The sequence below is a fragment of the Dasypus novemcinctus genome, chromosome 4, assembly GCF_030445035.2.
Source record: "Dasypus novemcinctus isolate mDasNov1 chromosome 4, mDasNov1.1.hap2, whole genome shotgun sequence".
NCBI classification, from domain to species: Eukaryota; Metazoa; Chordata; class Mammalia; order Cingulata; family Dasypodidae; genus Dasypus; species Dasypus novemcinctus.
In genome coordinates this window covers 16,777,905-16,799,561 of record NC_080676.1, presented here as the reverse complement: position 1 = coordinate 16,799,561, position 21,657 = coordinate 16,777,905, and the positions used below count along the sequence as shown (strand labels likewise).

General features: G+C 35.8%; 1 long non-coding RNA gene across 1 annotated transcript in view; it reads right to left on the bottom strand.

The window, feature by feature from the left end:
* The window catches only part of LOC131278175 (uncharacterized), a 201,760-nt gene that overhangs the window by 86,927 nt on the left and 93,176 nt on the right, over positions 1–21,657 (bottom strand). Inside the window, exon 2 of the long non-coding RNA XR_009185429.2 lies at positions 18,604–20,681. This is a non-coding gene — a long non-coding RNA (uncharacterized lncRNA). The remainder of the gene's footprint in view (positions 1–18,603; positions 20,682–21,657) is intronic.

The window sequence follows — 21,657 nt, the reverse complement described above, 5'->3', positions numbered from 1 at the left end:
CAATTTGTAGCAGCTACCACCACTCTCTATCTCAAGCTAGAGTGGGCAGTGTTACAGGTAAATTCTTTGTTATTATAATCCCATAAGATAAATTTCCAGCATGAAAGAGTACTAAAATTGATAAGTATAGTGTCACAGATTTCTCAAACATACCTAGATAGTGAGAAGCTGTGGGAAAACGATCTCTAAAGAAGGAAGAAGGAAATATTGTTTCCTGATATAGAAAACCAGTTTAACTTCTTGAAATTACTGAATATTAACTCTGTCCATGTTAAGGTAAATATGCTACCACTACCAAAACTTCTTAGCTAAAATTAAAAATAAAATATGTCCCATTTTTCACTCTTTACATTCCTGTATCCCACTGGGTAAAACACCAATATTGGAAAAATAAAAAGCTCTTATATGAAACTGGTAGAAATGATGATAAAGCTGTGGAATAGCATTCCTCTCTCAGATTGTTAACATGATTTTTAGCACAGTTTAACAATAAGTGTAATTTTAGCTTCAAAGAACATTGTTTTTATTTCTATTTTTTTCTGCTTATACTTCATAATAGATAATTACAAGTATAATCATTTTTGGTCATTGGTCATTAATTTGTTTCAGCATATGTACCTCAGTGGGCAGTAATTACTGCACAGCCTTCAATAAGATATCATTAACAAAATGAGAAGATCAGAGAAAATTGTTAATTACTGTAAGTGCTCCATTGGCTCCTCCCTGGAATAAACAAGTCTAACAATTAAGATCACACTTACTTTTTGCCAGATTGTATTTTGCAGGGCAAAAAATTTTTAAAAGATGTAATGCTACATAAATTGAAGAAAAGACATTGGGGGGGTAATATTATTTTCCCTTTAAATTCATATCAGCAAATCTAATGGCTCAAAAATAGCACCTCTTGCATGAGGAACAATTTCATAAAGGCTTTTTGTTAATAATGAATGAAAACATTAATTGGCTACTGCACCCCATTATAATTAAAATGAGAAATACCTCAAAATTATGGAACTGTTTTAATACTCAAGCTATTTGTACATCAAGTTAAATTGATTTCCTATTAGCCCATGTATATAGACTGATGAATGTTTTAAATGCTCCAATTAAGAACAAGCAATATGCCACACAACACAATTAGTTTGGGTGGCCAGTATAGAGTTCCAAGCATTTCTTAACATGGTATTTACATGATCTGAAAGCATAATAAAATATCTGTCAATTCAAATCTTCTGGCTCGTAATCTTCACTCCTTTAATCCATTACTCCGAACTTCCTAAGCACATTGATTAGTCCTCCCTAAGCATTTGTTTTCTGTCTCCAGAAACATGTGTGTATACATACATACATACATACATACATACATAAATTTTCCATCACTGTACATTCAGGTCTTCTCCTTGACTGGGTTTGTTGTACATCTCAAATCCAAACTCTGCAGCTGTTCATGTCTTTCTTTTTTTTTTTTGCCCTGATCAAGTCACATCTCATTTTACCTTTATTCTTCTGCAGTTTCAGGCCTTTCCAATCTCCCTTCCAACTGGTCCAGCTGTACCTTTTACAACCCAGCTGTTGAGAGTCTTTTACAAAGACCCTCCCTCTTCCTGAAGAAGTCTTCCTCGCTTCTGGATTTTTCTGGCCTTTTTTGACGTTCTCTCAGGCTAATCTGAGTCCTTCAAATCCCTCTTGACTGAAGCCATTTCAAGTCTATTTAGACATGATCATGATCACTTGTAAAACTTCCCACACAACATTATAATCATTAACATATATGCAATATAAATTTTTCCAAAGTTCTAGGATATAATGTTTAGAAATATTATTTTCTAAATTCATAATATCAAGAGTAGTTGATGTCAAAAGATGATATGCTAAAAGGACCAGCATTCCAATACTTTTTATAGTCATTCAGAAATATGAGCAGCTAGATATGTTCTCTTTAAAAGAGTCCTTACCTTTGGTGATAACTCCCTTACAAACTTTCAGAACTAAACAAATTACCAAATGCTTCAAGAAATACTAGTACTGCAAACACAAAATAGTCTCTGATCTCTGCCCTTCACCTTCCGGCATCTCTTCAGCATTCTAGAGTCAATCTCCGTCTAATGTGTTCCCAGAATACCCAGGACTTCCTTCTTTAAGGAGTATTTAGGATTTTGAATTATAGTTCTGTTTCCTTTTCTGTCTTCCCAGCAGACTATAAAGTCTTGAGTAAAGCGGACTTTGTATCTCACACACAGTGCATGTTTGATGAATTAATTGAAATGAATGGCCTCAGGTAAGAATAAAGTTTTTTTTTTAATTTCTCAGAAGTCACCAGTGGTTTTGAGACAAATTTAGACTACGAAAATTTTGTTTTAAACAGTTTAAAGAGAATCTGAATTCATTTTTACGTGATTTATTTGCTTGTTTTGTTGTTTGTAATCATTATTGCAACTCCAAGCACATGTGCCTATTCCTTTTAAAAACCTATTGTTTTTTAACCTGCATAGTGCTGTTTGGAGTATTTAGAGACTAGCAAATCTCAGTTAGTTTCAGATTTCTGCATATAAATGTGTAACATGTAAAATTTATCTGCTCAGAAGTGCATATATATATCACAGAAGTGTGCTTATTTACATACCTATAACTCATGTATCTAATAACAAAGACTCTTTCTATTTTTTTGATGTCACATTTCCACAGATACCATATCTCAGCAAGACACAGGGTCTTGCTTTCACTAAACTTCACATCTCTTACCATAAAGAAAGCAAGAATCTAATTAATGAATTTAGTAACATTATTTCCATTTAATACACACATAAACATGTCAACAAATCTAAATGTGGCAACCAAAATGAAGGCTGTACCAAATGTAATTTTAAATAATTGAAGGGGAAAAGTACTTATTAAAATAAAACCAATCTACATGGTTTCAGAATATATTTTAACACTCCATTTTTTATAGCACATGTAATGATCATTAGCTAACTTGAAAATGATCATCAAAATAAGTCAGAAAACTCACAAGATGCTTCAGATTTTTATTCCTCTTTAAAAGCACTCTTAATGTTTAAAACGAACAAAATTTAAGGTTGTCTTTGGCTCCTACTGGCCATAGGAATTCATGACTTACAATTGTAAGCCATCTAAACACATATACTAATTTTTCAAGAAATGCATGAAGTCAAGGCTGAGGCATGATTCTGAGGTCTCTCTGGTCATCTTCAAATTAAAGTGTATTATTTCCTAAATTTGTGTTGCCCTTAATTTTATGGCTTGTCGTCACCTATGCTGGAAATCTTTTTGTACACATTATCATAACAAATTTTAAGAATACATTTAAATACCATATTTTTTTCATTTGAATGTGCCATAGAATAGGCACTTCATTCTTTATCATTTTAGAAATTCTCTTACCTCTCACCATTCCCTTCTATGCCCACAGTAAAAAACAAAGAATCATTACTGAATTAGGGAAAAGGGGAAACTGAGACTCCCTTTTTATGTTAAATATCTAGAATAGAATACTGTTTTCCAATAAAAGCAACCTTGATTATATTTCTTGAAATCTATATAACAAAAGCCAGTGACTTAGTAAATGCTAAATAAGTAGTTCACAATTGAGACTCCAATTTACACCAAAATAAAAAAAATACTGTGTTATTTTCAGCTTCCACTTAGAGAACCCATTTCTAAAGAGAAAAATGACTTCAGTGGGTTTACTCACTGACAGCAGGAATATAAACTTCTGAAGTCAAAATCTTTTTTTTAATATGCATTTCTGGGAAATTTTTAAGGAAGTTATTAGACTACTTTGCAAAGGTACAAGAATCAAACTCTTATCAAACTGTTGCAGGTATTCATGAAAACTGGTCATAACCAAACTGTTTAAGAGAAAATTGACTAAACAAGGTAAATAAATTATGGTACAATCACATAACGATTATATAAATAGCAAGGTAATGGGACCGCATTTTTTTTAATGTAATTAAAAAAATAAATAAATAAATGATTTTTTAAAAAAAAGAATAAAAAAAATAGCAAGGAAAGAAGCTTAAGGTATACTACAGAGGAAATAATATTACGCAGTGTAATGTATAGAATGAGCCTATTTACATATATATGTGCTATGGCAAAAACACACACAGACACCATATACATGTCAATGCTTTCCCCTTCGGGCTAGGCACATGGCTAAACTACATAGCCTAACATGAGCAGAAGTGGTTTTCAGCATTTTGTGACCTGAAACATATAAACATCACTCTTGCCATCCTCTCCCTTTCCCCACCATGGCTGAAGAGTGAGGTTGGTTCTGCCCTGAATGACTGCGTGGAACAGAGAACTGCTGCAATGCCCCAACTGCTGACAGTCCCCACATAAAACATAAACTTCTATTGTGTGAAGCCACCAATATTTTAGAGGGTATGTTTCAACAGTTATGATGACCTAACTAATATTATTCATTACAAAAGGGTAAAAGTTAATATATATCAAAATGTTAACGTTGTACCAATTGATTTTTTGTATTTTATATTTTCCTGCAATAAACACCTATTAGTTGTGTTAAGCTTTAGGAAAAGAAAATCTTTAGTAGTAACATCTCATAAATGGGATCTTTAACCCTTAAAGATACTGTTTTCAAATATAGAAAACTAAATCCCCATTTTCAATAACACAGTACATTTATACAATAGAAGGGAAGTATGCATTTCACTGACGCTGCCCAAATTATGCAATGTTCTGGTGTGATCATATTCTTTAGAAAACAATTTGAGCTTAATATGCAATAAATTGATTTTTAGGGGCATTTTTGCCTTGGTTAATGTCCTTAACATAATCCATAATTCACCCTCATAACTGTTGTTATATGGAGAAAATCCTCACTATAAGTCCATTTCTACCCCTCAAATCCTGAACAAATTAAATACCATCCCACACCATCTCTCCTCTCCAATATCTCCACACTTGACTGGATCATCATGACTAAACATGTCAGATCCGACAAATTCATTAGCTCTTAGAAGACTTTAACTCAGTTTTTAAGCCTTCTGACATACCAGTCAAAACTCTGTTAGTGTGATTTACAGTTATATTAAACATAAAACATCATTAAAATAATAATGAAAGATTAAGGCGTCAAGCTACAAATTCAGAGAAAAGAAAGTTACCCTGCACTTGGGAACTAAGTATAGTCTTTCTTAGCCAGCATCGCCTGGGCTGGATGGCTCAGAGGATCTTCTGCCAGGGACTGCTCAACTAGAATTGAAAAACATGGATTTGAGCATTTCAGAGCATTCATAATCTGCAAACAAAGCATGTTCAAATTTATCTTGATTTGTAAGAAGAAATCAACATCTTCATCTGTTTCTTACTTTGGCTTTACATCAAGGTTTCACATTTTACTTGTCCATAGCATAATCCCACTTTACAGATAAGGAAACTGAGGCATAGTTCAGATAGTTCAGCTCACTCTCACAAGCCAAGAGGGAATGGAGGTGTAACTCTTCCATCTCCACCACCACAATCCAACTCAGGATTCTTTCCCAGTTCTTCCCTTTGCTTCCTTCCATGAATGTCTTTTCCAGGAAAATAAATCCCTCAGGTCTCAGATCTTGTCCACCTTGATGACAGGTGGGAACTTCTGGCTCTCTACCTCCCCCCATCCACTCCAGTTCAGTCTGCAGATTTGACGTAAGTAGTCTGTTTCTCTTTGAAGATTTTCTACATTTGCTAGGGTGAACTCTTGTCCCTCAAAGACTTTCATTTCTGTAGGCTTGTCTGCAAGCCAGAAAATTACCTTAGACCAAACTATTAACTGTTCTGGGAAACTGGATTACCTGTTTCCTATTGTAAATGTTACACCTGTTCTATTTTAGATGTTGCAGTTGTTCCCTATTATTGTAGATGATGTTGCAAACAGCTGCTTGGTAGTTTCCAGTAAATACGAGATAGAAACTAGGGTCGAGGCTCTCAGTTCCAGAAGCTGTGAGTCCTCTGGTCCTATCTTTATCTCCTCTCTTGTGTGTCTCTCTCTGTCTTTTATTTCATAAAGTTCTGCATTGCCTTCCCTTTGAGCCAACCTATTGTGAGCTGATTGCTGCAGTTAACCCTCAGAGACAATATGTGTATCTTATGTAGTCTTATTTCCCCGGTGCCTAACATAGCTCTTAGGTCATTATAGGTTCTCAGAGGTAAATATATGAATGAATGAATGAATGAATGAATGAATGAATGAATCTACACCATCTTTAAAAGATATTAAATGAAAGGAAATTCACAATTACTATAAGTATATATCCCAACTTTTCTGCTTCTGTTAGAGTAGTCATTTCTATGTCTCCTTATCTACTAAGAGACATCTCTGTGGCACTGGCTTGGTCTAGCCAGTAATTATAAGCTTTCATTTGGGGCCCAAATTATTGTAAAACTGGGACTCAAACATTGTCCTTTATGAAATGTCCCCAGTCCGTTTTTCCTGTGGATAGATTATAACTAACTGAAAAGACATTTTCAATCATTTATTCTTTCTATAATTATTTATTGAACAACTACTAGAATCCAGAAACATGGGCTCTATATAACAATGTGTACAATCCAGTTTCAGTAGTCAAACCAATCAGAGCCTGGTTAAGACAAAAACAGACAATTACAATACAATAGAGAAACAGTGGGCATTACAGGTATCACAGAGCAATGGGCTGGGTAGAGGTAAGGGCATGAAAGAAGGCTTCTTAGAGGAGGCAACCTTTGATCTGAGCCTTAATAATTACTTTGAGTTAAATAAAAAAAAGAGGGGTTCAGGTTCCAAGTACAGAAGAGAGGATGTGCAAAGCAACTGATATGAGATTTGTGGAGAATAACAAACTCTAATTCTAAAGGAGAAAGGAGGGGGACTACTATACACCATATCGGAGTTTAGTCTTGGACTTTAAAGAATTATTATGTACACAAGAATCTATTTTTGACACAAGTATTTATCATTGAAGCATATCCTGCCTAGTCTACCAGGATTTGATTATTTTATGCATAGTATTAAAATAAGCAGTCATGGAAGGAAATATGGATACCAGTATTTAGGTATTTCCTTAAGTTCTTGGTTTTCTTTCTAGGAAGAAATAACTTTCTTCTTAGAGATTATCTGAGGGTAACTACAATAGCTAAAGACATATTCCCTCCATCCTGTTGGTCATATTCACGTCCTCTCACTCACTCACTCACTCGTACACCTGTTTCTCTCTCTGTCTCTCTCATTCTCTCTCTCTCACTCTCTCTCTCTCTGTCTCTCTCTCTCTGTCTCTCTCTTTCGGCCACTGCTATTGCTGTTTCTCTTTTTTCTGTCTCAACCATTTTGCCTTCTGATGCCATTTTCACAAAGGAACTTAATAACCATCTTTGATTCTCCTGAAACACTTTCCTAAGCTAACAATATGAAACATTGGGTCAAAATACAGCTCTCTATTGACCATCTTTATGCAGCAGGCCAGATCTTTTTCACTTGTCATGTCAGCATACATAAAACACATCTGGGACTTCGGTCTGCCCTGAATCTTGAAAGAATTGAGCATAAACAAAATTTTGGAATCCTCTGTTGATAATAACCCATTCAATATAGCACCTGGTGTGGTTTTTTATTAGAAAAAATAAGTGCTGTGCAAAGCGACAGTGATGCAGTTTGATGGAGCTGCCCCTAGAATGCAATAAAGAGCAGAGGACACGCTCCTTGGAGTGTGTTCCTGAATTAAAAGCCAGTGACTTAAAAGTTCACTGTAGAACCCAAACAGGGGGAGGTGCTTTCTCTGCGGCTGTTGGCAGCACTGAGCGCATCATTAATCTATCCTGGTTAGCTACTTACATCCAGGTGCAACTCAAAGTGCAGTGCATATTTTATATATATTTTTTGTAAAACTTTATATTATGTTTGGTGCTGGCTAACTTTCAAGCCAATGTACTTCTCCTGTAATGAAAATGAAGTTATACTGCTAATGGGTTCAAAATTCAAGGTCCATGTATCTAGAAGCTGTATGCTTTGTTACAGTCTAGATTTTGTAATTCCCGTTTCTCCTTAGTTTATCATTTGGGGATATAGTACACATCCAATCTTTTCTTTTTGAAAACATACAATATTATTGAGGAAAATATCTAAAATATTTATTCTCATTACTTTAATTTGCAATTACTATAAAATAGGTATCTTATGGTGATGAAAGGCAAAATGTAAAAAAAATTAGTATGTTTTCATTATTTTCTATTATCCAAAATTTTATTTATTTATTTATTTTTATATATTTTATTATTTCTAAAACTATCAATATTACTTCATTTTCTTATTGGTTGTGTTTGGCTATTTTATTGGCTTCATGTTTTAAGAAGTATTGGATTACAGAAGGGTCACAACTGTAGCAGGGAAAGATCATTGGTGCAGTGTGTCAGTGATGGTAGATACATGGGAGGAGGCTCACCTGGGCATACATACAAGGCATATGTGTTCAAATATTCATGGGTCATTGTCACAGTGGGTGGAGAGTCACACAATAACCAAAGGAATTCAAATTCCCATCCTGGGAAACTCCGCCTCATTCTCTAGTGGAACACCAAGAATCCCCTGAGTACAGGGGTATTGACTAGTGAAGGAGGATGGTCCATGGACAAGCCCTTGATATTGAAGACTATGCTTATGAACCTTTACTCTTGAAATGAAATCTTAGCCTAGTATTATAGGGTGCATAATAATTGCCTCCTGGGAGCCTCCTTGTTGCTCAAATGTGGACTCTAAGTGAAACTCAGCATATAAATACATTACCTTCCACCCAGCATGGGACATGACCCCCAGGGATAAGCCTCCCTGACACCAAGGGACTACTACCAAGCACCCACTAGCAATGGACCTGGAAAAAGACTTGACCAAAAGGGGGAAAAGGTAAAGACAGATGAGTTTATGTGGCTAAGAGACTTCAAAATAAGTCAGAGGTTATCCAGAGGTCACACTTATGCACATCTCAGCAGGATCTCATTGATTGCCAAAGTAGATACTACCCCAGATAGCAGGACTCCACAGGGCTCTGGAGAAATCCAGACACTATAGGCAGGGCAGATAGTTCAGGAGTTTGGTGCCTTGAGAGTGGGCCCTAGTATGGAATTTATGCTCCCCAGGGTAAGAGAGGTAGTGTTTCCCAGTTGTGGTTTCCTTACACATGGCTCTTCTGTTCTTCTATCTGAATCTATAATTAGTACTAGAGTTGGTAGATATATGTCCAAAAGATTTAAATCTTTGGTCTGTCCATGTGCTAGCTCGGCCCTGAATCTCAACGGAGTTGCAGATCCTACTCTCCAGTTCATTGGTCTGACCCAAGACAACTAACAAGGAGGTAATGATGGACAACTACCACACCAAGGAACCGAGAGAGTCTACAACTGCAAGCGAGTCCCATCCATCACTTTAATGGATCGCAGCCCCCTCTCAAATAGAGATAGAGTGAACATCACCATCCCAGAATCCTCAGGATTGGGGAATAAAATATGGACTGGAGTAGACTTACTGGTATTCTATTATAGACATATCGTGATACTAGCAATGAAAGAAATTATGTCATTGATGTAGAGACAGTGGTCACTGGAGGTGCTGAAGGCCAGGAGAGGGAAAAATAGGCACAATATGGGGTCATTTTCAGGACCTGGAGTTGTCCTGAATGACATTGCAATGACAGATACAAGCCATTATATATCTTGCCATAAACTACAGAATTGCGTAAGAAAGAGTGTAAACTACAATGTAAACTATAATTCATGCTTAGTAGCAATGCTCCAAATGTGTTCATCAATTGCAATGAATGTACCACACTAAAGAAGGATGTTGTTAATGTGGAAAAATGTGAGAGGTCTGGGAAGCAGGGCATATGGGAATCCCCTATACTTTTTATGTAACATTTATGTAACCTAAGTATCTTTAAAAAAAAAAAAAACAGTTGTAATATGGTGGTACTTTTGGGACATTGGAATTGTGAATGATTTTGCAGTGACAGATATAGGCCATTATATATCTTGTCATAATTTACAAAAAAATATGTAAGAGAGAATGTAAACTATAATGTAAACTACAATCCACACTTAGTGCCGATTCTCCAATATGTGTTCATCAATTGTAACAAATGTACCACACTAATGAAGGACGTTGTTAATGTGGGAAAGTGTGGGAGTGGTAGGGAGTGGAGCATATGGGAATCCCCTACATTTTTTATGTAACATTTTATGTATCTAAGTATCTTTTAAAAAATAAAAAAATAATAAAATAGGTATCCAAATCGAGATTCTTCTTATCATTTTCACATGAAATTCACAGCTTTACTAGATGTTTTCAGAGTAAGAGGAAATCCAAGAATATTTTAATATAAGCAGTTAGGAGAAATTGTTTAATGACTATACAATTAATCCTAATTTCAGATTATTTAATTTAATCATATTTTAGTTGTAAATAAGAAGTATCCAAATAGTCACGTCTTTAAAATAGTCGCTTTAATATCTTAAGTCTGAACCTTCAATTTTAAAGTACGCATTAATTTTATTATTTTATTATTTCTTCCACCTTTATGCAAAAATGTATTTTGCCAAATTGATAAAAATTATTAGTTATTCTGCATATTTTGAATAGACCAAATGACTCTGCCAAAAAAAAATCAGCAGGTACATTAATTCATTCATAATATAAAATGGAATTCTATGTTTTCACAAACATAATTACTAATATTTCCCTATCACTGCTAGGATCCTACTTTGAAAGTTTTCTTAATTATATGTATTACTGTTGAACTTTCATCATTGGAAAGCAATGAAAATAACTTTGAAATAAATATTTAAATAGTGATATCATCAACTATTGAGGTATGCTATAACATATTTATGATGAAGGAAAACTTCAAGACATAAGTTGCAAACAGACCAGCTGTTTTCTTAAAGACTAAAATCTGAACTTTAATAACATTTTAAAGAATTAAGTGTCTTTGGATCCTTCTGCATCACCTAGGCAACACAGTTCAAGTTCTCCTGATGCAGTCAGACATGGCACTGCTCCAAAAACCTAATCCAACTCAAATCCTATTTTAATGGATATTTTCAGAGATAAAATAATACAAAATATCTATTTTATAGCTGCTTCTATTCTTATTCCACTTAAGGGTGATAAATGTTCACAATATGGCAAAATGATTCATTTGTTGGCTCTATTTGGGAATGCCTATGATTCCTAAAAAAAAGTTTTGTGTATAATTGAATTGTATTTTAAAACATCAGAATTTTTATTCTTTATTATGCCAAGAAAGCATATGGAAATATGAACTCTGATGGGTTATGGTTTTTTCTGATGCTGGAGCATATTTGCTCCCTTGTAAACATTTCCTGTGATGCAAAAACAGATAGTTTTGTGTCCTAGTAAAATCTATTAGTATAGGTAGCATATTAGTCTTGACTTCTGAAATATGAACAAAATAAGAAAATCCAGTTTGTTAAACAAGTGACTGTAAATATTTGATACACCCCCTAAGCTAAAAGTATATGTTTCGTGCGCGAATGTGTGTTTAGTAGCTAGCTCAGTTATAATCTTTTCCTTTTTTTGCATTTGTTTTTTCAATTACTGAGTTTAACTCTCCCTGCAAGTCTAACAGTTGTAGAGCAAATATAATGATCCAATGGCCCCTGATTCTGAGGGCACAGATGTCATATCAACACAAAGAACAAACAAGTTAGTGATGTTATTCCACACCATAGTTGAGATGAAGAATATATGGTTTCTTAACTGATTGTTTCATAATCGTAAAAAATCTATGTTACAAATAACTTGGTCAATATTTTTAGTTTGTAAAAAAACTGAACATGAGCCACAAAATATTGGATTTTTATAAATTTTTGAAAGACTTTGTAATTTTCTGAATTATAAAGTACCAAATATAGAGTTTCCATGTTAACTCTAAATTCATGTTTAAAACATGAGTAAAGACTATAATAGTCATTGCAATTTTATGTGAGCATTTCTTTTCTAAAAGGAGTATAATTTACACTTACATTTACTTGTTAATTTCACCATTTCCCAAGCACGCGTAATCCATAAGAATGTTAAAACACAGATTCCAGGACACAGTAGCTCATGGGGTCCTCATGAAGTGGAAGTTTTAGAAAAACTGATTTGGATCTACATCTGGTTTTGTTTGTTTTTTTTTAATTTTACTTACTTATTTCTACACACACACACCCTCATTGTTTTGCGCTCACTGTCTCCAGTCTGAGTCCATTCACTGTGTGTTCCTCTGTATCTGCTTGTCTTCTCTTTTAGGAGGCATCAGGATCAATCCTGGGAGAGAGGTGCTCAATTTCTTGCACCACCCAGGATCCCTGCTTTGTTGTGCCCTATTGTCTCTCCTCTGTGTCTCTTTTTGTTGCGTCATCTTGCTGCACCAGATCTCTGCGCAGGCTGGCACTCCTACATGGGCCAGCAATCCACTCAGGCCTGCTCTCTGCTCACCTTCAGGAGGCCCCAGGATTCGAACGCTGAACCTCCTGTATGGAAGATGGGAGTTCAGTCGCTTGAGCTACTTCCATTTCCCTGCATCTGGTCTTAATGTCCTATGGCCTATGAATTGACTAAAAAGCCACAAGTTCATTCTTTAGAGATAGAATAGGGATACATGTACTTATAGATTTAGCTTTATACATAGATAATGCCATAGGCATAGATACCATAACAGAAACTTCTTAGTGAGAGAAAGATATATGCATAGGTGATAGATCTAGGTAGCTATCATAATACAGAACCATTTTATCAAGTTAATTCCATAAAATTACCAGTGGAAATCAACTGTCCTTTTTGGAGCAGACATATACCTTAAGCATAATGAACTCATGGAGAGAACCAGTACAAACTAGCAACTGAAACTATTCTCTATGTATCCTCCTACTTAATCATATATCTCCTCAAAGGTCTTTTTGCTTACTAACATATAGGCAGACTGCATGTGCGTATATGTGTGTATTCATGGAGTTTTAAAGCCATTACTAATGTGTTAAAATTAATGGCTAGGCAAGATTGAATTCAGCAAAATTAAATGTTTTGAAAACAACAATTTGAAATTTTTGACCTATTCTGTTCAAACAAAAACAACAGGGAAATAAAAATTGAAGAAATAAAACTACAGAATGAATCACCATGTTGATAGAGACACTATTCTTTTTTTTTATCACTGGCAACAAATACTGTCAGATGTTTTCTTTGAAGTGACAGGTTTATTTCATTCATTTTTTAAAAAAGCTTTATTGAGATATAATTCACAGACCATACAAATCACCCACATAAACAGTACCATTCATGGTTTTTAGTATATTCACAGATAAGTGCAACCATCACCATAATCAATTTTTAAACAATTTCATCACCTTTAGCTGTCACCCTCATCCTGTCATCCTCCACCCCCAGCCCTAAGCTACCACTTATCTATTTTCTGTCTTTACAGATTTACCTATTCTGGATATTTCATATAAGTGGAATCAAACAAGGGTATTTTGTTGACTGGCTTCTTTCACTTAGCACCTTTTCAAGATCCATACAATTTGTAGCATGTACTAGTACTGCACAATTTGTAGCATTTTGTATCATGTACTATGAGCATATATTAGTACTGCATTCCTTTTTTTTTTGTCCTAAAAAACACCCACTTATTGGGAAGTGGATCCGGCTCAAGCAATTGAGCTCCTGCCTACTACACGGGAAGTCCATGGTTTGGTTCTCAGTGCCTCTCAAAGAAGACAGCAAGCTGGCGTGACAGGCAGGCACAGCAAGCAGACACAACAAGATGATGGAACAAGAGACGCAAGAAGGAAAAACATAATGAGAGACACAACAAAGCAGGGAACAGAAGTGGTTCACCAGTTAGGTGCCTCCCTCCCACATCAGAGATCCCAGGTTCAGTTCCCTGTGTCTCCTAAAGAGACAAGGAAGACAAATAGACACAGCAAATGTAAAGAACAAGGGGGTGGGGAGAAATAAGTAAATAAAATAAAGCTTAAAAAAATAAAACACCCACTTATTATCAGTTTCCAAGAGTCTGGAGTCCAAGTACACCTTAGCCAAGTCCTCTCCTTTTGGTCTCACAAGACTGCAATTAAGATGTCAGCAGAAGCTGCATTCTGATCTGAATCTTGAAGTCCTCTTCCAAGCTCATGTAGTTGTTAGCAGAATTCACTTTTTGTAACTAAAGAACTCATAGTGGTTTATTTCTTGTAGGTCACCAAGAGTCACTGAGATCAGGGAAAACCTAAACCTTCTTTGAAGGGCTTACTTGTTCAAGTCAAGTCAACCCAGGCTAATCTCCTTTTGATTAACTCATCTGCAAATTTCTGCAAATTACATCGCAAATTTCTTTTATGAGTCACTATTCTTTGTGTCTCGAATTATCCTACTCCAATTTTCAGTCAATATTAGCCTGCAAAGAGCAGTTGAAATCAGTCCCTTTCAAATTTTAATGTGTATACAAGTCACCTGGAATCCTTGACTCTGATTTAGTTGGTTGGTGATGTGGTCCAAGAATATGCATTTCTAACCAGCTCCCAGAGTGCACCAAAGTTGCTGCTCCATGGAACACCACTCTATCAAGAGGAGATAAACAAAAGCTACAAAAGGGAAAATCCAAGACTCTACCACCATCCATACACTATTATAAAATTTAGGGGTGGTTGTCTTTCAACAATGAGGGAGAGTTTAAGAGAAGCAAAAGCTCAGGAAATGCATCACCGCTAGATCTTCCCTACAAACAATACTACAGGAATTTCTTCCAAATGAAAGGAAAGAACTCTTTACAGCACATTGCAACAGCATATAGAAATAAAGACTTCCAGTAAAAGTAATCACAGGGGTAATTAAAAATGCCAGTACAGGTGCAGATGTAGCGCAGTGTTTAAGTGCCTGCCTCCCATGTACAAGGTCCCAGATTCAATCCCCAGGATCTCCTTTTTAAAAATTGGCAGTACTATTGTATTTTTTTTGGTATGTAACTCCATTTTTTTTCATTCTTACAGGTTCTGACATGCAAATGCATAAAAAGTAGTGAAAAAGCTGTGGTCTTGGACACATGATGTATAAAGATATCATTTGCAGAGCAATAAAGAAGTGGGGGAAGGTGGGGTATAGGTACAGTGTTTGTGTAAGCTATTGAAGTTAAGTTAGTATCAGATCAAATGGGATTGGGGAGCAGATGTGGCTCAAGCAGTTGAATGCCTGCTTCCCACATGGGAGGTCCCAGGTTCAGTCCCCAGTGCCTCCTTAAAAAAAAATAAAAAAGCAAATCAAACATGATTGTTACTGGTTTAAGATGGAAAATTTAAGCCCCATAGTAACCACAAGAGAATACATGAAAAATACAAACAGAAAGGCATGACAAGTTTCTCAAAATGGCACAACACAAAATATCAAATGAATATGAAAATAGGCATTAATGGAAGAATTGAGGGACAAAGGGGGTATAAGATTTACAAAGACCAAACAGCAAAATGGCAGAAGAACATTGTACATTATCAGTGGTTACTTTAAATGTAAACGGATTAAACTCTCCAGGCAAAAGGCAGAGGATGGCAAGATGGATTTTAAAAAAAAAAGAAAAATAGCATGCCCTAACTATATTCTACACACAAGAACACACCTTAAATTCAAAGACACAAGTAGGTTAAAAGTTAAAAGATTAAAATATATATTCTAAGCAAATAGCAAAGTGTAAGCAAATGAGAGCTGGGGTACCTATATTACTAACAGACCAAAAAAAAAAAAAGGCTTTAAAGTCAAAACCAAAGAAGGCTACTCTAAACTGATAAAGGGGCAACTCAACCAGAAGATGTAACTATTATAAATATATATGCAACTAACAGCAGAATTCCAAAACATATGAAACAAATATTGACAGATTTGAAAGGAGAAATAGTTTTACATTAATAGAAGCCTTCAGTACACAATATACAGAGAAAATCAGTTGAAAAATAAAAAGCTTGGATAATAATATAAGCCAAGATTATTATAACAGAAATATATAGAACACTTCATCCAACAGCAGCCAAATACACATTTTTCTCTTGTGCACATTGAACATTCTCCAGGAAAGACAATATGTTGGGGAAAAAAAAGTCTCAAAAATTCAAAAATATTGAGAGGATACAAAGTATTTCTAATCAAAACAGAAGGAAGCTAGAAATCAATAATAGAGGGAGAACTGGAAAATTCACAAATATGGAGATTTAAACAAAGCACTTTTAAATAACCAAAGGATCAAAGAAAAAAATCTCAAGGAAAATTAGGAAATATCTTGAAGCAAATGAAAATGAAAACACAGCATAGCAAAACTTATACGGGATTCAGCAAATGCAGTGCTGAGGAAAAAATATTGCTCTAAATGCTTGGCCCAGTGGTTAGGGCGTCCATCTACCACATGGGAGGTCCACGGTTCAAACCCTGGGCCTCCTTGACCCGTGTGAAGCTGGCCCACGTGAAGTGCTGATGTGCGCAAGGAGTACCGTGCCACATAGGGGTGTCCCCCGCGTAGGCAAGCCCCATACACAAGGAGTGTGCCCTCTAAGGAGAGCAGCCCAGAGTGAAAGAAAGTGCAGCCTGCCCAGGAATGGTGCCGCACACACGGAGAGCTAACACAACAAGATAATGCAACAAAAAGAAACACAGATTCCCGTGGTGCTGACAACAACAGAAGCAGGCAAAGAAGAAAACACAGCAAATAGACACAGAGAACAGACAACCAGGGTGGGGGGGGGGGAGGGGAGAGAAATAAATAAATAAATAAATAAATCTTTAAAAAATAAATAAATAAATGCTTACAATAGAAATGAAGAAAATCTCAAATCAGAGAACTAACCTTACAACAAGAGACTCTAGAAAAAGAAAAGCAAACCAAAATTGAGTAAGAGGAAGTAAATAACAAAGATAAGAGGAAAGATAAATGAAGTAGAGAACAAAAGAAAAAAAGAGAAAATCAACCAAACCAAATGTTGGTTGTTTGAGAAGATCAATAGAATCAACAAAACTTCAGCTAAACTGACAAAGAAAAAAGGATAAGAATGCAAATAACTGAAATCAGAAATGAAAGGAAGGACAATACTATTGAATCCCAAGAAATAAAAGGTTTATAGTAGGACATTATGAACAACTGTTCACCAACATATCATACAACCTGGATAAAATGGTCAAATTCCTAGTAACACACAACTGCCTACACTGAATTAAAAAAGAAACAGAATATCTCAACAGATAAATACCAAGGAAAGACACTGAATAATTAATCAAAAAAGACCTCTTCACAGAGAAAACTGCAGGACCTAATGGTTTCACTGGGAAATTTTACCAAACATTCCAAGAAAAATTAACACGAATCCTGCTCAAATTCTTCAAACAAAATGGAAGAAGAGGAAACACTGCCTACCTCATTCTATGAGACCAACATCACTCTCATAACAAAGCCAGACAAAAATACCACAAGGACACAAAATTACAGACCAATATCCCTAATGACAGTAGATGCAAAATTTTCAACAAAATTCTGGCAAACCTAATCCAGCAACATATATTTTTTTAATTATACACCATGATCTAGCAGGATGTATCACAGGTTTGCAAAAGTGGTTCAACAAAAGAAAATCAGTTAATCCAATGCACCACATTAACAGAACTAAAGAAAAACCACATGATAATCTCAAGTGAGGCAGAAAATCCATGTGAAAAAATCCAGCATCCCTTCTTGATCAAAAAAAAAAATCTCAGATAATGAAGAAAAGAAGGAAACTTCCTCAATATGATAAAAGGCATATATATGAAAAGCCCACACCTAACATCATATTCAATGGTGAAAGCCTAAAAACTTTCCCTCTAGAATCAGGAACAAGACAAGGATGCCCATCAATGTTATTCAACATTCTACTGGAAGTTCTACCCAGAGCAATTAGGCAAGAAAAAGAAATGAAGTAAAAGACCTCCAAAATGGAAAGCAAGAAGAATAATTTTCCCTATTTTAGATGACATGAAGCTATACATAGAAAATCTTGAAAAATCCAAAGCAAAGCTCCTAGAGTTAATAAATGAATTCAGCAAAGTTTCAGAGTACAAGATCAATGTGCATAAATCAGAATGTCTCTCTACACTGTACTGAATTATCCCAAGAAGAAAACAAGACAAAAACTCCAATTAAAATAGTAACTGAAAGAATCAAATATCTAGGATTAAATTTAACCCAGGAGCAAAAGACTTGTGCACAGAAAACTACAAAATGTTGCTGAAAGAGATCAAAAAATATCAAATAACTGGAAGGACATTCTCTGTTCATAGATTGAAAAACTAAACACGGTTAACATGTCAATTCTACTCAAAGTGATTTACGGATTCAACACAATCCCAATCAGTCATGGAAAAGTCAGTCATCAAATTTATATGGAAGGGTATGAGGGCCTGTTTTAGTTTGCTTGAGGCTGCCCATACAACATACCTGAAATGTGTTGGCTTTTATCATAGGAATTTCTCTGGGATAAAATCTTACAGTTCCAAAGCTGTGAAAATGTCCAAATCAAGGCATTATCAGAGAGCTTTCTTACCATATGTTGGCTGCTGGATCCTGGACTCCTGCCACATGGCAAGGTAAAATGGTGGGTCTGCTAGTCTCTTTCTTCCTTCTCCTCCAGGTGCACCTTCTCTTTCAGTGTTGAGCTGTTCCATGGGCCTAGCCTCTTGGAGGTCTCATTGCTTCAGCTTCTCTGGTGATTCAAGCCTCTGGCCTCTCTCTGAGTCTCTCATGACTTCTCAGTCATACTGCAGCTATAAGCAATCCTGGAGTCCTTTCTCACAAGGCAGTGTAAAATGGAAGTTGTTTTTCTCTGTGTGGTTTTGCTTTTAGTTCTCTGCTTATATAAGACTCTAATAAGAGAGCCAAGGCCCAACCTGGGTCACGCCTCACTGGTGTAGGCCCTAAAGTGATCTAATTAAAAAGTCCTTTAACTGAATCCAACCAAAATGTCCCACATAAAATAAACTTTATTAAAAAATAGGCTTACACACACAGGAGTGGGTTAGCTTAAGAACATTAAAAATCAAACCAGGACAGAGCCCAAATATCCAAAACCAATATGAAAAAGAACAAAGCCTCAGGATTCACACTACCCATTTTTAAAACTCATTATAAAACTACAGTAATCAAACCAGCATGATATGGGCACAAGGACAGACACAGACCAATAGAATCAAATTGTGAGTTCAGAAATAAACCCTCACTTCTATGGCCAACTGATTTTCCATGAGGGTGCCAAGTCCATTCAATAGGGAAAGAATATTCTCTCCAACAAATGCTTCTAGAACTGAATATCCAAAAGCAAAAGAATGAATGTAGACCACTGCCTCATACCACAAACCAGAATTAACTCAAAATGAATGAAAGACCTAAAATAAGGGCCAAAATTCTGAAACTCCTAGAGGAAAACTCAGAGAAGCATCTTCAGAACTTTGTGTTAGGCAATGGTTTCTTAGATTTTACATCAAAAGCATAAGCAACAAAAGAAAAAGTAAATGGAGCTTCATCAAAATTAAAAGCTTTTGTTCCTCAAAGGCTTCATCATGAAAGGAAAAAGATAACCTACAGAATGGGAGAAAATATTTTGAAATCATGTATCTGAAGAGTTTAGTATCCTGGATATAAAAAGAAAATCTTACAATTCAGTAACAAAAGGACAAACAACCCAATTAAAACATGGGCAAAAACCCTAATAAACATTTCTAAAAAAAAGATATGTAAATGGTTAATAAGCACATGAAAAGATGATCAACATCATTATCCATTAGGGAAATGCCAACCAAAATCACAATAAGATCTGGTGACTGGCTGGTGGTCTTCAGAGCTGTGGATCTGTGTGTTCTGAGAGGGTCAATGCCACAGCCACTGTATGTGGGGCCCCTTGGGCCACAGTTGGCATTAACAATGTCTTTCATCTTTGAGTTGATCTAAAATGGCTTAAGCAGCATGCTCCAATTCCCAGGACTCTACAGAAAATGTGGGAAACTTGTGTTCTTGGGTTTGGACAATGTAGGCAAAACTGCTCTTCTACACATACTCAGAGATGATGAATTGAGTCAACATGTTCCAACTCTACATCTGACATCAGAAGAGTTGACAATTGATGGAAGGACTTTTTACAAGTTTTAATCTTGGTGGATATGAGCAAGCACATCTGGTTTGGAAAAATTTTCTCCCAGTCATTAATGGGATTATCTTCCTGGTGGACTGTGCCGATCATTCTTCCCTGATAGAATCCATAATTGAGCTTAATCCAATGTACCAACCCCTTGCATACACAGTGTGCAAAAGGGGCAAAGTTATGGCGAGGTTTTCCACTGACTTTCCCAGTATATTGAGTGGCGTTTAGACAGTGAAAATAAAAGTTTTACTTCTCTGGACTGATCCCATTCACAGTTGCCTCATGAATGTTTCTAATAGAACGAGGAAAGCTCTCCAACCATGTATGGAGATGAGATGCCAGGAATCTCTGGTCAGCTCTCTCATTGCCCACTGGTGACATGTGCTCTTCTCCACATTGTCTTTTTAACACTGCCTTGCGCTGGTGCATCTCAGGACTTAGAAGCTGGCAGGTTTTGCCAAGTAAAGCTGTTTGCCATCATGAGGCACCTGAAAAGGAAAACACGTCTCAGCACCATGGTTAATTTAAAAGACAGTAGTTCTATTTTCTTAAGGAAGTATTATTAATGTAACTGTGTCCCTCCTAAGTTTTTGAGTTCATAATTTACTTGGTCCAGAGTTTTCTATTCTTCTTTTTTAAATCCCATGAATGGCATTTAGATATTTCATAAAATTACAAACAGATACACACTGGAAGTGAGAACTCAGCCAGGTGAACTTACTCCTATTGAATTAGCAGGTTGATAATTGGAGCTCCTGAGCTCCCCTGAGCTATAACTTCCTGGTAGTGGGTGGCATCTCTTTGTGTGCAGAGAACGAGGAAAGGGACAGTACCCTGACCTTGACAGTTGCAGCAGTTTTCCATTGTGATGAGTAGGGTCATTCATCATCAAGGAATGTGGAACAGATTGTTTACTGAGGAGTTAATTATAGAATGGGTTATTTTTATTATTACTGTTATTACTTATAAAATTAGGAATTTCAGCCACTCTGCTTTTATACTGCCATGAAATTTCATTTTTCCCTATAGCATCTTCCTTACTCATTTCAGTTATAAAAAGTAACTTTAACTAATATTTCTGAATAAGAGAATCAAACAAGGCAAAGTTAACAGCTTGAGGGCTCTTAATTGTGCAAACTCAGGTCTAAAAAACCTGGTATTGTAACATTGGTTTGAATCTAGGAAAGATTTACTCAGTGAAATTTCCACTTGCAGAATTTGTTCTGTTTTATTAGGCTGGTCCTGAGATCTGTCTTTTACTCACATCTTTTCTCTCTATCAATTATCTATTTTTTGGTGTTTAAAGCAAAGATTAACATCTGTAGCTTTCTCATATTTTGGGGGGGGATCATGAAATTACCCTTTCAATTCCAGAAATATGCTGGGGAAAACATTAATCCAAGAACTCATATAGGGCTGTTCCTTTTAAGTCAGCACCATTTCTTGTTGGATAGTACACACCAG